Genomic DNA, 17169 nt, shown 5'->3' with positions numbered 1-17169 from the left:
TGTTTGTATAGTAGGTATGTGTTTCCAATAGCTCTGAAAATACATGACATATTTCAGTTACTTCCTGCACTTTTTATTTTTGGCTATTTATATTTTACTTTTCTATTGTTTTCCCTGGCTCCTTTCACCAGCTTCATAAATAAAATGCTCTTTTTCTCTGCCATGCTAAAGGGGCAATGGGGATTTTCAACTAAACTGATCCAATTGTAAAGCAGAAAATAAGAGACAAGGAAAGACACTGTGACTGTAGAATAGAAAAAGAATTCATTTGGCTGCACATGTACAGGCAGCTTTGAATGAAAACTGTCCAGTCAAATCCCAACTTACTTAAGGTGAAGAGTAAAAGCCCAAGAATAGAAAAAGCTATTACAGGTCTTCTGGGAAGAGGGAAAACTAAATGGGGAATGCTACTGTAGAGGAGTAGAAAGGAAACAACTGGTTAAAGATGAGATTCTCCTTGGACACACTCACATGGAACTGAGCCACAGGATAGCTCTAACCCTTGCCAGAGCAAGGTGTGGTCTGGCTTAGATTTACATTTTCATTCACATCCATGCTTTCCTCTGTGTACACATGCACACAAACACCTGCCCATCAACAGTCCCCTGATAGGGTCCACAGCATTGTCACATTCCCCTTTAAGTGAGAAGTATGTACTGGTGAATGGGATGAATTGAGAGATGTAGATTTTTCTATGTACACCATGCTGAGACATCTGGGAGAAAGAATAGCACAGGCTGGTATTTTCACAGTTCTCATGGTTTGCCCCTGATGTATTTTTCCTGGAGTGCTATCTCACTCTGCCCAATCATGTTCTGAGGCTAACCAGTTCATAGTTTCTCATGAGCCTTCTCAGACTGGGGCCACCAACATTTGGACTCATTTCTTTGCTCCCCAGGGAAGGGATGTTCACTTGCTGGCCATGAGCCAAGAAAAGAATTTCGATATAGATGGTACTGTGATCTTTTTCACACTCCCCAACCTATAATATTTTGAGCTTCAGAAGCATAATTATAGGCAGATCAAGTTGATGGTTTTATCTTTCACAGTGAGAACTATGGCAGGACATCTTTGAGGTGTTCCGTGCTTCTAGAAGCATCACAAAGAAACAGAAGATATTGGGGAACTTGAAATTAATGAGCTGCAGGAATTGTATAGACAAGCATGGGTAACCATTCTGATACCAGATGTAATGCTCACAAAAGAGGAAAAAAACTGAGAGTAGTTGAAAAACTGTGGAATAAGAAGGGCATTTGGGAACTTAATATTGCCCCTCAAGTAAATTAGGGTTTGAGCAACTACCAAAAAGAATCTGTCAATTTTGTTTACTTAACATGAGTACACTCTGAGGGAATGAACTAACATTTACAAGCAAGAAAGAAAGCCAATATTGTTTTTTATTTTAACAGAAAAATCTAAAGAGAAAAACTGTAAAATACCACGATTATGCATCTCACTGAACTAATAAATAAGAACACTGGCAAGAAAAAAATGATAAAAAGGAAAAAACTATACGTCCTGCTGTAGTTTGGGTGTAATACGACATGACAAAAGAGAATAAGTTGGCTTTTGTGAAATACGGTCTTATAAGATTATATATGTGAGACACTCCTGTGATCTTCAAGAGCAATATCTCCACAGGAAAGAAGATTGGGAAAGCAATAGTCCATAAAATATGCTCATATGCTATATGATTTTTTTCTTTTTGGAAAAGCTACACAAAAATTAAAAGTAGTAAATGAATGGCAGTCCTAGACCAATGTAATATAAAATAAAAATTTGATAGATATTTGTCTAAAGCAGATATAAAATGGACAATAGACACATGAAAATAGTCTGAACATCTTGATATTAAGGAAAACTATAAAGAGATACCACTTCATATGCACTCTGAAGCCCAGTATCAAATAGTCAGAAAACAGGAATTAGTGAAGATGCACAGAAATTGGAGTCCTCATGCACTGCTGGTAGAGAGCTAAACTGATGAGTCCATTTTGGTAAATAATCTAGTCTTTCTTTAAGTGATAAACATAGATTTACCATTTGACTCTGCAATTCCACTCCCAGAAATATACCCTAAAGAAATGAAAACATGTGTTCACACAAAACCCTATACACATTATTGTAGCAGCATTATTTATTACAGTTAAAAGGTAGAAATAATCTAAATGTCTATCAATAGTTGAATGAATACCTTGGAGTATTATTGACCATAAAATAATAAAAGCTTATAGATGCCACAATAAGGGTGAATTTTGGAAAGATTGTGCCAAGTCAAAATAGTCACTAAAGCTTGTATAACATATGACTCCATTCTTATCAAAATAAAGAATAAGGAAATATATAGAAATAGATGTTAAATTAGTGGTTGCTTAGCAAATGGAAGAAATGAGATATAAAGGTTATGCTTTTTGAGGTTATGAAAACAATCTAAAATTGACACTGGTAATGATTGTACAGGAAAAACTATTGAATGTGTTGTGTGGTATGTGAATAATATCTCAAGAAATTATAAATAAACAAATGCAAAAATAGGGAAGTGAAGACATTAAGAAGTTTGAAATAGAAGAGGTAATAAATATTTTCAATTTCTTGTCAAGAGATAACATTGTTAAAACAGTACACATCTCTCTTTTTTTAACTTTTATTTAATGAATATAAATTTCTAAAGTACAGCTTATGGATTACAATGGCTTCCCCCCCATAACGTCCCTCCCACCTACAACCCTCCCCTTTCCCACTCCCTCTCCCCTTCCATTCACATCAAGATTCATTTTTGATTCTCTTTATATACAGATCAGTTTAGCATACATTAAGTAAAGATTTCAACAGTTTGCTCCCACACAGAAACATAAAGTGAAAAATACTGTTTGAGTACTAGTTATAGCATTAAATCACAATGTACAGCACACTAAGGACAGAGATCCTACATTAGGAGTAAGTGCACGGTGACTCCTGTTGTTGACTTAACAAATTGACACTCTTGTTTATGGCCTCAGTGATCACCCTAGGCTCTTGTCATGAGCTGCCAAGGCTATGGAAGCCCCCTGAGTTCACCAACTCTGATCATATTTAGACAAGGCCATGGTCAAAGTGGAAGTTCTCTCCTCCTTTCAGAGTAAGGTACCTCCTTCTTTGATGACCCATTCTTTCCACTGGGATCTCACTCGCAGAGATCTTTCACTTAGGTTTTTTTTTTTTCCCAAGAGTGTGTTGGCTTTCCATGCCTGAAATACTCTCATGGGCTTTTCAGCCGGATCCACATGCCTTAAGGGCTGATTCTGAGGCCAGAGTGCTGGCTAGGACATCTGCCATTCTATGGGTCTGCTGTGATTCTCACTTCCCATGTTGGATCATTCTCTCCCTTTTTTATTCTATCAGCTAGTATTTGCAGACACTAGTCTTGTTTATGTGCTCCCTTTGGCTCTTAGTCCTATCATTATGATCAATTGTGAACAGAAATTGATCACTGGGACTAGTGAGATGGCATTGGTACATGCCACCTTGATGGGATTGAATTGGAATCCCCTGGTTTGTTTCTAACTCTAGCAAAACAGTACGCATCTCTATTATATCAATCTGACAAGCTTCTGCATTGCAAAAGAAACACTCAGCAAAATGAAGAGGCAACCAACAGAATATCCAGAATCCATAAAGAGCTCAAGAAACTCAACAACAAGATCAACATCAATAAAATAAACCAATCCAATTAAGAAGTGAGCAAAGGACTTGAACAGATATTTTTCAAAAGAAGAAATTCAAACAGTCAACAACACATGAAAAAATGCTCAGAATCATTAGCCATCACAGAAACCACAATGAGGTTTCACCTCACCCCAGTTATAATGGCTCTCAGACAGAACTCAACAAAGAAATGCTGTCCAGGATGTGGGGGAAAACACACCCAAATCCACTATTATCTGTGCCCCCATATGTATTGCAGTTCAATTCACAATAGCTAACCAATGAAATCAACCCAAATTTCCATCAACTGATGACTGAATAAAAGAATTATTCCATATAATTTCTATGGACTATTACTCAGTGGTTAAAAAAAATGAAATCCCAATTATGAGATGGGCCAAGGACCTCAATAGACATTTTTCAAAAGAGGAAATCCAAATGGCCAACACACACACGAAAAAATGTTCAGGATCACTAGACATCAGGGAAATGCAAATCAAAAAAAAAAAAAAATGAGGTTTCACCTCACCCCGGTAGAATGGCTCACATTCAGAAACCTACCAACAACAGATGCTGGCGAGGATGTGGGGAAAAAGGGACACTAACCCACTGTTGGTGGGAATGCAAACTGATAAAGCCAGTATGGAAGTCAGTTTGGAGATTCCTCAGAAACCTGAATATAACCCTACCGTTCGACCCAGCCATCCCACTCCTTGGAATTTACACAAAGGAAATTAAATTGGCAAATAAAAGAGTTGTCTGCACCTCAACATTTATTGCAGCTCAATTCACAATAGCTAAGACCCGGAATAAACCTAAATGCCCATTCAACAGTAGACTAGATAAAGAAATTATGGGATATGTACTCTATAGAATACTATACAGCAGTAAAAAAACAATGAAATCTGGTCATTTGTAACAAAATGGATGAATCTGGAAAGCATCACGCTGAGTGAATTAAACCAGTCCCAAAGGGACAAATATCATATGTTCTCCCTGATTGGTGACAACTAACCAAACACCAAAAAGGAAACCTGTTGAAGGGAAATGGACACCATGAGAAACGGTGACTTGATCAGCCTTTGTCCTGACTGTCGAGGAACAACTTAATACTTTATTCCTTTTAGTATTTTTTGTTCTAATTAATACTATTGGTTGAACTCTTTAATTAACACACAATTATTCTCAGGTGTTTAAATTTAACTGAAAAGTGATCCCTGTTAAATGTAAGGGTGCAGGCCGGCACTGCAGCTAGCTAGGCTAATCCTCTGCCTACGGCGCAGGCACCCTGTGTTCTAATCCCAGTCGGGGCACCGAGGTCTGTCCCTGTTGCTCCTCTTCCAATCCAGCTCTCTGTTGCAGCCCAGAGATGCAGTGGAGGATGGCCCAAGTGCTTGGGTCCTACACCTGCATGGGAGACGAGAAGGAAGCACCTAGCTCCTGGCTTCAGATCGGCACAGCGCCGGCCATGGCGGCCATTTGGGGAGTACACCAACGGAAGGAAGACCTTTCTCTCTGTCTCTCTCACTGTCTAACTCTGCCTGTCAAAAAATATATATAAGATTGGGAATAAGAGTGGGAGGAGTTGTACAGTTCGGCACATGCTCAAGCTGACTTGCCTCAAATGGTAGGGTTAGAAACGTGCCAGGGGATTCCAATTCAATCTCATCAAGTGGCATGTACCAATGCCATTTCACTAGTCCAAGTGATCAGTTTCAGGTCACAACTTATCATAATGATAGGATTAAGTGTCAAAGGGATCACATAAACAAGAATAGTGTCTGCAAATACTAACTGATAGAATCAAAAAGGGAGAGCACGATCCAACATGGGAAGTGGGATACACAGCAGACTCATAGAATGGCAGATGTCCTAAACAGCACTCTGGCCTCAGAATCAGCCCTTAAGACATTTGGATCTGGCTGTAGCGCCCATGAGAGTATTTCAGGCATGGAAAGCCAAAACACTGTGCTTTAAAAAAAAAAAAGCAAACAAAGAAAACAAGACCTAAATGAACGATCTCTGCGAGTGAGATCCAATGGGAAAAACAGGCCATCAAAGAAGGAGGTACCTTTCTCTGAAGGGAGGAGAAAACTTCCACTTTGACTATGGCCTTGTCTAAATAGGATCGGAGTTGACGAACTCAAAAGGGCTCCATAGCTTTGGCAGCTCATGACAAGAGCCTCGGGTGATTACTGATGCCATAAACAAGAGTGTCAATTTGTTAAGTCAACAACAGGAGTCACTGTGCACTTACTCCTAATGTAGGATCTCTGTCCTTAATGTGTTGTACATTGAGATTTAATGCTATAACTAGTACTCAAACAGTACTGTTTATTTTGTGTTTCTGTGTGGGTGCAAACTATTGAAATCTTTACTTGGTATTTACTAAATTGATTTGTATATACAGATAATTGAAAATGAATCTTGGTGAAGAATGGGATGGGAGAGGGAGCAGGAGATGGAATGGTTGCAGGTGGGAGGGAGGTTATGGGGGGAAAGAGCCACTGTAATCCAAAAGCTGTATTTTGGAAATTTATATGTATTAAATAAAAGTTTAAAAAAATGGAATCTTGTCTTTACAACAAAATGGATGCAACTGGAAGCCATTATACTCACTGAAATTAGCCAGTCCCAAAAAGACAAACACCCATATGTTTTCCTTGATCTGTAGTAACTAATAGAATATCAAAAAGGTAATCTGTCGAAATGAAATTGACACTTTGAGATGCAATGATTTTGAACAATCCTTGACTCTACTATTGAGGAGCAGTGTTTTGTTTTGTTTTTACTCGTATTATTTGTTGAACATTTTACCGACTGTAGGGTTAATCTTATGAGTATTAAGTAAACTGAAAATAGATCTTTGTAAAAATTCAGAGTAGGAATAGGAGAAAGAGAAGGAGGAAGCATGTGAGTGCAGGCAGAAGGGTGGGTAGTGTGTGAAGAATTGCTATGTTCCTTATTTTTGTATACATGAAATGCATGAAATTTGTATGCCTTAAATAATGTTTTTAAAAAGTGGCACATATCTCAGTGACAGTGTTTATGCATACTAGGAACAGATGCATTAAAAGAAAATGTAACCCCTAGAAATTTCTGGTCAAGGATAATTGTATAGAAAAATTCTTGTAAATTTGGCTAAGCTGGGAAGGTCAGACATGAAGATAGAATGAGGCTGGAAAAAATTTTTGTGTGTCATTAAAACTGTTTGATAGGATTATATGATTCAAGTAGAAAGTAGAATTAAAAGAGAAAAGAGGTAAGGACAGAGTTCAAAGGACAAGATGAAGAGACAAAGGCAAGATGAAGAGACAAGCACCCAGAAGAAGTTTAGATACGACACACATGGACAATGAAGTGACAGTAATACCAAGTAGGCTACAGGAGGATCTTGAAGACATAAAAGTGGTCAACAAAGCCAACAGGAAAACTGGCTTCTATAAGTGGGTACATTGCCCAATGTTGCATTCATGTAAAGAAGGCAATCCATTATACTCTTAATTCAGGTTCACAGTGCATCTAAACTTATTTATTATTTTTTAAAAAAAATTATTATTTTTAACTTATTTGAGAGACAGAGACCAAAGAAGTAACAGAGTGTACCCTTCTGCTGGTTCACTCCCCAATAGCCAGGGCTGGGTCTGGGTCACAGCGAGGAGCTGAGAGGTCAATCCAGGTCTCTCACATGGGTGGTAGGAACACAATTACTTGGCCATCAGTGCTGCCTCCAAGGGTCTACTCTGGAAGAAATCTAGGATCTGGATCAGGAGCCTGGATTTGAGCCTAGGCACTCCAATGGGACATGAGCATCTTAACCACTAGGTTAAATACACACTCTCTCAGATTACTTTAGAATTTCAGTTATTTCCCTGAGCCCTAGGTACATGTAAAACTGCATTTTAAAGAACTTTTGTAGATAGTTTGAAAAGCCAGTGCACATATAATTTATTAGATATTGCAAAGAGAGTGCCAGGGAAACTTGAAATAGTGTTCAAAATAAATCTGGGAGTAAGATTTTCTCCTGGACTGCTAAATGTGATATATGGACCATTTGCATTTGATTCTTAACATGGAATCCTTTATCAGACTCAATGAGAAAAAGCAATATCTTTTATTATACCTTGACAAACACACAAGGAGAAAATGCCCTGGACCCTACAAATGAAATGGTGAGATGTTCTCAGCCTATCCAGAAAAGTTGCACTGCTATCACTGCTATTCCTATTACTTCTTCACATTGTCTCAAGGCTTAATAAATGGTGACAGATAGTAACTTCATATCTATGCCACTTCTTTGAGGATAGCCTGCCAATTGGAAGAGGATAAGAGCGTGGGGGATCATTTAAACTTGGATCAATACAATTCTGAAAATTCTTATGCTGCTATTTAGATACCTGGTGATGCAGTGTAATGGTCTTCCAGGAGGGAGAATGCTGGTCTAATCCATTCATCTCAGAAAGTCCCAGACTGAATCTCAGGAGCACTAACATTTTATTTTTTCATCTTTCCAGTTGAATTATCAAAAATATCCTATTCCTTGGCTCTGCCAGCTAAGCAAGTTCTCTATAATTAATTTATAATAAGAGCTTAATCATTTAACATAGCTTATAAGGTAGTAATTATCCTTGTTGCCCTGAAGAATTATCTGCGTCTTGGACAGCCAGTTGGCTTCAGGTGGGTACTGCAATTAGAGCAGGGTTGCAACATTTGGTGAGCTGGAGATGGGAACAAAGGGTTCCCGATGCACACATTTAGTTTCCAGCATGACACAGAACATGTGAAAAGACCTATGCTTCTCTTTTAAGCAAAATAAACTCAGAATTTTAAATGTCAGTCGAGGGAGATGAAGGATAACAGAAGACACTGGCCCCTGTTACTGACCAATCAAAGGAAAGCCATAACCACTATGGACCAATCAGAGGCCCACCTACAAGCCAATCACATCCTGCTCATTCCAAATTTTAACTATAAGATTCACTGCCTTTAATACCTTGAGGAATGTAGTAATTTAGCATTAGTTACCTGACTCTTTGTACCGCTCATTGCAAATAAACTCCTCCTTTTTTCCACCATCCAGGTGTCAGTAACTGGTTTGCTACATTGAATTGTATATTGTATATTGTAATTGTAATTGTATATTGTGCCTTGAACCCAGTTTTGAAGGTTCCATAACAATTCCTCCAGCCAATTTTAGTGTTGTTTTAGAAATGGTAGAGTTTTATTCAAATAAGTTGTGAAAAATTCACTTGCATTTTCAAATTGAGATTTCACTGCAAATGATTATATGTGTTTAAAAAAATCTGGATAAATAAATGATCTTCTAATCGAAAATGAATCTTGATGTGAATGGAAGGGGAGTGGGAGTGGGAAAGGGGAGGGTTGTGGGTGGGAAGGACGGTATGGGGGGAAGCCATTGTAATCCATAAGTCGTACTTTGGAAATTTATATTCATTAAATAAAAGTTTAAAAAAAATAAATGATCTTCAAGGTAAAATATTTCACATACCTGAAATTTTTTTTAGTAAGAGGTGGGGACATACACACAAAGAAACAGAGATCTCTGATTTTCTGACTCATTACCCAAATGTCTTCAACAGCTGCAACTGAGTCAGATTGAAGCTGGGAGCCAGGAACTAAGTAAAAATCTCCCATTTGATTGGCAGTGACCCACTAACATGAGCTATCACTGCTGTCTCCCAGGGCATACATTAGTAGGAAATAGGAATTGGCATCAAAAGCCAGAAATATAACCCAGCTACTCTGAGATGTGACATGAATATTCTAAACAACTTTCATCAAGTGCCCACCATAGAAATTTAATTTTGATTTGCCGTAAATTTTATTTATGAAGATTTATTCAGAATATTTATTTTTTATTTTTATTTTATTTTATTTTATTTTTATTTTTTGACAGGCAGAGTGGACAGTGAGAGAGAGAGAGAGAGAGAAAGGTCTTCCTTTGCCGTTGCTTCACCCTCCAATGGCCGCCGCGGCCGGCGCGCTGTGGCCGGCGCACCGCGCTGATCCGATGTCAGGAGCCAGGAGCCAGGTGCTTTTCCTGGTCTCCCATGGGGTGCAGGGCCCAAGCACCTGGGCCATCCTCCACTGCACTCCCTGGCCACAGCAGAGGGCTGGCCAGGAAGAGGGGCAACCGGGACAGAATCCGGCGCCCCGACCGGGACTAGAACCCGGTGTGCCAGCGCCGCTAGGCGGAGGATTAGCCAAGTGAGCCGCGGCGCCGGCCAGAATATTTAGTTTATGTAGTAATAAATACTCAAGATAAAAAGTTAGACATTCCTTTGCATTATATCCAATAAACATTTTTGTGTCTATTAAATATTGTTACCTTTATCTTGTGCTAAAGGCAGCATTACTGCTGTCTTCTGAACAATTACTCTTTGTCTTTGTGTACAGAGTGGTGGTAGCATGTATTGAGATGTCCTGGAGTAAACATGTGGCCCAAGGGAAACCAATTAGACTATAGTTCTTATGATTTAAAACATTAATAGATTAATTTCAATATGAAAAAAAAAACAAAATTTGATCCAATTAATCTAAATATCAGTGTTCAGTTTTGGTAAATCAGAGGCCCAATTATGTTGCCAAGGACCCAGGATATTTCCATTTAATCTGTGTCTTCACATAGTGGAGACTTTTCTTATAAAGTCATCTCTTCCCATGGGTCCCAAGATGGCTGTTTATTTCTGGGATGAGACAATGTGATTCTTTTTAAAATTTTTAAAATTTATTTAAAGAGAACTGACTTAATATATACAATTTTAAGCTCAAGATGATACTTACCACCCACCCTTCATGTGATTCTATATGGTAGCAGTTTGGTCAAGACTCATATGATAACTCACCTCTGCAGCAGTGGTACCAGATGAGCTTGGCCATGTCATGACATAAGTGAGTACACATCAACTATGATTATATACCACTATAATTTTTAAATATTCATAATTATATTTAAAAATAAGTGAAAACCTCCCAACAATAATATTATATTAGTTTGAAAGTAAGGATTTTGAAATTGCATTTGAGAGCCAGAACATAATTTCTATGACTTTTTCAGTAGAATTTTGGAGAGAAAAGAAAAAAAAATTCTCCATCACTCCCAGATTTTTTTACTTTTTTTTTTTTCAATTTCTCATTATTCTGAATCCTCTCTAGTTACATCAGCTGGTGCTGAAATTGCTTCATGGTGTTCTGAGGTTTTGCTTTGTTCAATGCTGCATGTCCTCTTACACTGAAAATATGAGGTTTGCCATTAAAAATGTTTGTTGAACTAATAACTGAAAATAGGTTTGGGGCCAGCATTGTGATATAGTGGGTAAAGCCTGCAATGCCGGCATCCCATATGGACACTGATTCATGTCTTGTATGTTCTAATTTCAATCCAGCTCCCTGATAATGACCTGAAAAGGCAGCAGAAGAAGACCTAAGCGTTTGAATCCCTGCCACCCATGAGAGAGATCCAGATGAAGCTCCTGAGCCCCAGTTTCTGCTCCACCCCGCTCTGCCCCTTGTGGCCATCTGGGAAGTGAACTAATAGATGGAAGATTCTCCTCCTTCCGCTTTCTGTAACTCCGACTTTCAGTTAAATAAATAAATATTAGAAAAAAAATGAGAATAGATTAAATGAGGGAACGACAATTACAATACACAACAATAAAATGGGCGTGATTCCACCAATCCAAAGAAATGTAAAGCTAAGTTTTGACAAAATGAGGAACAGCAGGCTATCAGTTGCATGTTAACAGCATCACTGTCATGGGATGCCTAAAAATTGGCTCTGAGAATAGTACAAGTCTCTTAGGAACATATTTTTGCAGGTATAAAATTGACATTTTTTGTGATAAACTTCATTCAATAAACAATATTCCCATAAAGAATACAAAAGTAGAAATTATCTCTACTCTTACTATACAATTTAGTAAGAATTATATCAAATTTATGAACTTTTAGGTCTAGGATCTAAGAGTTTTCTTCCATCTAATCTGTTTACCTTGTAAGTGGAAAGACCAAAGTACAGAGTGGTTCAACAAGCCCACAATATTTTAATGCCACATATTAATCACCTACTATGCTGTCTTAAATTACTTATACACAATATCTGATTTAATACTTTGAAATCTCTATGGAACAAGTGCTTACATTTATCAATCAGGTAACTGAAATTCAACAATGTTATGTAACTTGTCCAAGTCACACAACCACACTCCTCATCACCCTTGGTGCCCAGCTCTGTTCATGTTTTGCCTAGCACTCATTCCACAGCATTGATAACCAGAGCATGAACATTTGAAAGAGATTAAGTGGGGAATCAAGCACCTAGTAATTGTGTACAGAGGTTTAGGTGACCTTTATTTGCAGGGTGTAATGTCTGGTTTGTTATGATCATCATGCTCTAATAGTTTAATGGCTTATAATAATATGTTGGGGCTGGTGTTATAGTGCAGTGGTTGAGCAACTGCCTATGATGCCTGGATCCCCTATTGGTGCTGGTTTGAGTCCTGACTGCACCTCTTATGATCCAGTTCCCTGCTAAAGTGCTAGAGAAAGGACCAGAGGATGGCCAAAATGCTTGTGCCTGCACCCATGTAGGAGATCAAGATGAAGCCTTTGACATCTTGATTTGAGCTGGTTCAGCCCAAGGCACTATAGCCATTCAGGGAGTGAATCAGAAAATGGAAGACCTCTCTGCATGTGTCTCTCACTCTCTGTGTTTGTAACTCTGACTTGTAAATAAATAAAATAAATCTTGAGCCAGCACCGTGGCCCACTAGGCTAATCCTCCGCCTTGTGGCGCCGGCACACCGGGTTCTAGTCCCAGTCGGGGTGCTGGATTCTGTCCCGGTTGCCCCTCTTCCAGGCCAGCTCTCTGCTGTGGCCCAGGAGTGCAGTGGAGGATGGCCCAAGTGCTTGGGCCCTGCACCCCATGGGAGACCAGGATAAGTACCTGGCTCCTGCCATCAGATCAGTGCGGTGCGCCGGCCGCAGCGCGCCGGCCGCGGCAGCCATTGGAGGGTGAACCAACGGCAAAAAAAAGGGAAGACCTTTCTCTCTGTCTCTCTCACTGTCCACTCTGCCTGTCAAAAAAATAAAAATAAATAAATAAATAAAAAAATCTTAAAAATATTCTTTTTACAAATGTAAGCATAAATGGAAAACAGAAAATCATGAAGATAGACTTGGTAAAATAAGCTGTTTAATGACAAAGCATTAGGTGCCTACACATCTGCATGACAAACTGACACATTCCTATTATAGCATAAATGGGTAGGAGAGATATTATGATTAATAATTACAATAATATCTGGTTCTGTATATATCTAAAGGATGCTATGTAGAAAGTTTTGTACTCATAGAGTGGTCAATATATCTTAGTAAGATCATGGGACGTGGTCAGAGGTCCTGTTAAAGGAACCAAAACTGTATATGGAAGAGTGTCACTCACTTTTGTCTTAGCCACTGGTTCTAGTTTATGCTTAAAACCTCTGCAAGGAGTTCAGCAGGAAGCTCCTCTAGCATTCTGTGTTCAAAGTTAGGACTATTCAATATGCATGAGCATATTCATTCTGTCATCATGATTCAGATCACATGATTGACGGGTAGTTTGCGATTATGACATGAAACCTGGGAAGAGTTCCAAGAAACTTCTAGAGATTCCTTTTTAAGATGCAGATTAAAACATGTTTTATAACACCATTAGAGTAGTTTAGTTTTAGCTCCTCCTATTTCTAGAGGTAAAAGCTTCATTTCTTTACATATAATTACATTTTTAATTTCCTACGCAGAAATGTTCTATTTTGTTTGATAGTCTCATTTTCTGACCTCTTTTCCAGGAGAGCAATTCTTAGTAACTTAATATCTACAATGGCTCTCTCTAATTGATGGATACAAGTTTTAGATAGTAACTTCATTTCTGAACATTTAACAGGATTCATAATTAAGAAAGCATTGAAGTTCAAGGTCTTTTGAAGACATTTTTCCTAAATGTATATCATTGGAGTTAGGAATTTCAGTGCTTTTCTTCTGATTTAATGCTAAGACCTTAATTTATCTCTATTTGCATCAGACTTAATTTAATCAGGATATGTGAAATGCTATTTGACCACCTTCATGGAAAACTACTACACAGTTAGACCTCTGTATATGTAGATTCCACCTCTACAGATGAAAATATCTAGAAAAAATTAAAGAAAGTTCTGAAAAGCAAAACTTATATTTGTTGCATACCTAATATATGTATAGGTGCACCTGCTGCAGATTCCTATTACCCACAGGTCCTCAGTATCTGTCCAGTACTCATTGTTTGAGCATTATTTGTTGTGTGTCTCTTTGTATGCCACTTGTGTTGTGGCATCCTTTGTTTCTGTGAAAAAAAAAAAAAACTCCTAAAATTCACAACCTCAAATGGGCTCCTAAATAGCAATTTACTGGCCAAAGCAATCACTCAAAGGGAATATAAAGTACTATCTCTTAGATGCTTTGGAAATTGGCACTGTGTCTATTGCACATTCAGGCTTTTTTTTCTTGTCACATTCTCTAAACAATATATATTTGAACTATTTACATAGAATTTCCTTCACATTAGTTGCTGTAGGTAATCCAACATTGATTTAAATGTATATGAGGATATTTATAGGTTTTTGTGAATTCTATACCATTCTATTTAATGGACAGGAGCACCTTTGAATTTTAGCATCCAAGGAAGTCTTGGAACCAGTGGATACCGAGGGATGCTCTCTCTGTTGATAAAATGCTAAATATAATATAGCATTAGATAGATAGATAGATAGATAGATACATGATACAGATGCAGTATACCATACCCATATCCCATACCTATATCTAAAAGGCATGTATACACACACATATACACATGCTTGTATAGTAGTTTGTGTGATCATTGTCAAACGTTTCACATAATGAACTATGTCATAGAACATAACCCATTATACTATATATGATATAGTATCACTATCTCTAATGTATAGTATTTATTATAGCAGTTATAGATATATATTGCCATGAAATCATCTTTTAATTATCAATGAAATATAAATTAAGAAAAGAAAGAATATTGCTCTTTGAAGAAAAATTTAATATATACCAATTTTCAGTGTACACTGAGATTATCAATGAAGACCTTATTATACCTATTTTCTGTTTGATAATTACTTAGAATTGAAGCAATTCTTTCAAAGTTCTACCCAGTAGAATGCACTGTACTTGGGCAGTGACATGACTATACTCTGAGTGTTCTCTTCATGCCTCTTACAGAGCTCACACATGAGTCTCTAGTCCTTCAAGCTTCCTGAGTGTACTATGTACACTCACACCACAGGGAAGTCCTGTCCACTGACGCTAAATTCACTTCCTACCTGTAAGAAATTACTTGGCTCTAGATATGTTTACAGTTGGGAACCCTGCCTTCAGAAATTGTCTTGCCGGCGCCTCGGCTCACTAGGCTAATCCTCCACCTAGTGGCGCTGGCACACCGGGTTCTAGTCCCGGTCAGGGCTCCGGATTCTGTCCCGGTTGCCCCTCTTCCAGGCCAGCTCTCTGTTGTGGCCAGGGAGTGCAGTGGAGGATGGCCCAAGTGCTTGGGCCCTGCACCCGCATGGGAGACCAGGAGAAGCACCTGGATCCTGCCTTCGGATCAGCGCAGTGCGCCAGCCGCAGCGCGCTGGCCGCCAGGGCCATTGGAGGGTGAACCAACGGCAAAGGAAGACCTTTCTCTCTGTCTCTCTCACTGTCCACTCTGCCTGTCAAAAAAAAAAAAAAAAAAAAGAAAAAAGAAAGAAAGAAAGAAAAAGAAAAAGAAATTGTCTTTCTACTGTGTGGAGGATCCTAGTTATCTAATCCAGGCCAAATATTCCTCATGAGAATGCTCTGAAAGATCAATTTGAACTTGAACTCAAGTCTAGCTTTCCTCTTCGATGGACTGATGACTTTACTCTGACATCCTTTCACTTCCATTCTGTATAGGTACCCAGCAGTTTGGGATTAATATGTATAACAGGCTCAGTACTCTCTGTGGGCTCCCTTTGAACACATACTGCTTAAAGTGTTTCTGCGATCAAGGTGATACATGGCCAACACTTTTATTTAGCACTGTAAGTTGCTTTGTTACTTTCATTTTGTTTTTAGAATGTGGCAGACAATCAGTGTGCTTTTTAATAAATGTGTATTGATGATGGTAGCATCCGCCAACATTTTTAAGGGATATTGGGAAATCATTAGACTTTGGGGAAATAAATGAAAATAATAGTCAAGGTAAGTTTTAGAATGATAGGTGGTATATTTGCCAGAATGGAAGATTTCTTTTTTTTTATTTATTTATTTGACAGGTAGAGTTATAGACAGTGAGAGAGAGAGAGACAGAGATAAAGGTCTTCCTTCCATTGATTCACTCCCCAAATGGCCGCTACAGTCGGCGCTGCGCCTATCCAAAGACAGGAGCCAGGTGCTTCTTCCTGGTCTCCCACGTGGGTGCAGGGGCCCAAGCACTTGGGCCATCTTCCACTGCCCTCCAGGGTCACAGCAGAGAGCTGGACCAGAAGAGGAGCAACGGGGACTAGAACCTGGCGCCCATATGGGATACCGGCGGATTAACCAAGTGAGCCACAACACCAGCCCCCAGAATGGGAGATTTCTGAATTTTGCCAAAGAAAAATGACACAATGATAATGATAAAAGTCATTTATTTTTGCAGCTTCTAAATTCTGAACTCATCCATTTAGCTCCATTTTAAACACAGATTTCTATTATTTTATTATTTTTCTCTACAAATTCCATGGTGAAAAATAAGTTTTTCAACCTATTTCCAAGACAGTCCCTTTGTTGCTATGTCCTTACCACATTTTGAACTCTATCACACACACCCACACCCACACCCACACACACACACACAGCCTTCCTCAACTTGATTATATTCTTTTTCCTAAAAGCCTGATCAGTTTTCATAGTTATTCCATTCTTTATCATGTACAGATGTGAAATCTTCCAAATACTGCAGAACAACCACCTTAAAATCTCAGTAGCTTATAATGGCAAGGATTCTTTTTCTTTTTCCTTCTGGTAGAGTGGGTTGGCAGGAGAAGTTGGGTTCAGGCTGCAGTCACTGCAGTGGTAATTTATATGCATTGCATATTTTGGAGTGGGAACATCAGGCTAGCTGGCATATCCTTCTCATAGAAATTGTAAAAGTACAAGAGGGCAAGCCCAATGTCTTTGCTTACATCAGAACTAAAAACAATACATTGGCCAAAGCCAGTTATGTGGTTAATCCAAAATACAGGAGATGGAACAATGTGCTCTGACTTTCATGGCCAGAGCTTCAAAGCTATATGATAAAAGATGTGTGCAGAAGGAGTGAAGGGTTGCGTCCAATTACTCAATCTGCCACAGGTAATGAGATGACACATGTCCTTTCATTTACCCAACCTTCATTGGCTGTCCTCTTCTATCTAC

Source organism: Oryctolagus cuniculus, chromosome 6 (assembly GCF_964237555.1).
Source record: "Oryctolagus cuniculus chromosome 6, mOryCun1.1, whole genome shotgun sequence".
NCBI lineage: Eukaryota > Metazoa > Chordata > Mammalia > Lagomorpha > Leporidae > Oryctolagus > Oryctolagus cuniculus.
The sequence above is the reverse complement of the archived record's forward strand: the minus strand, read 5'-3'. Positions refer to the sequence as shown.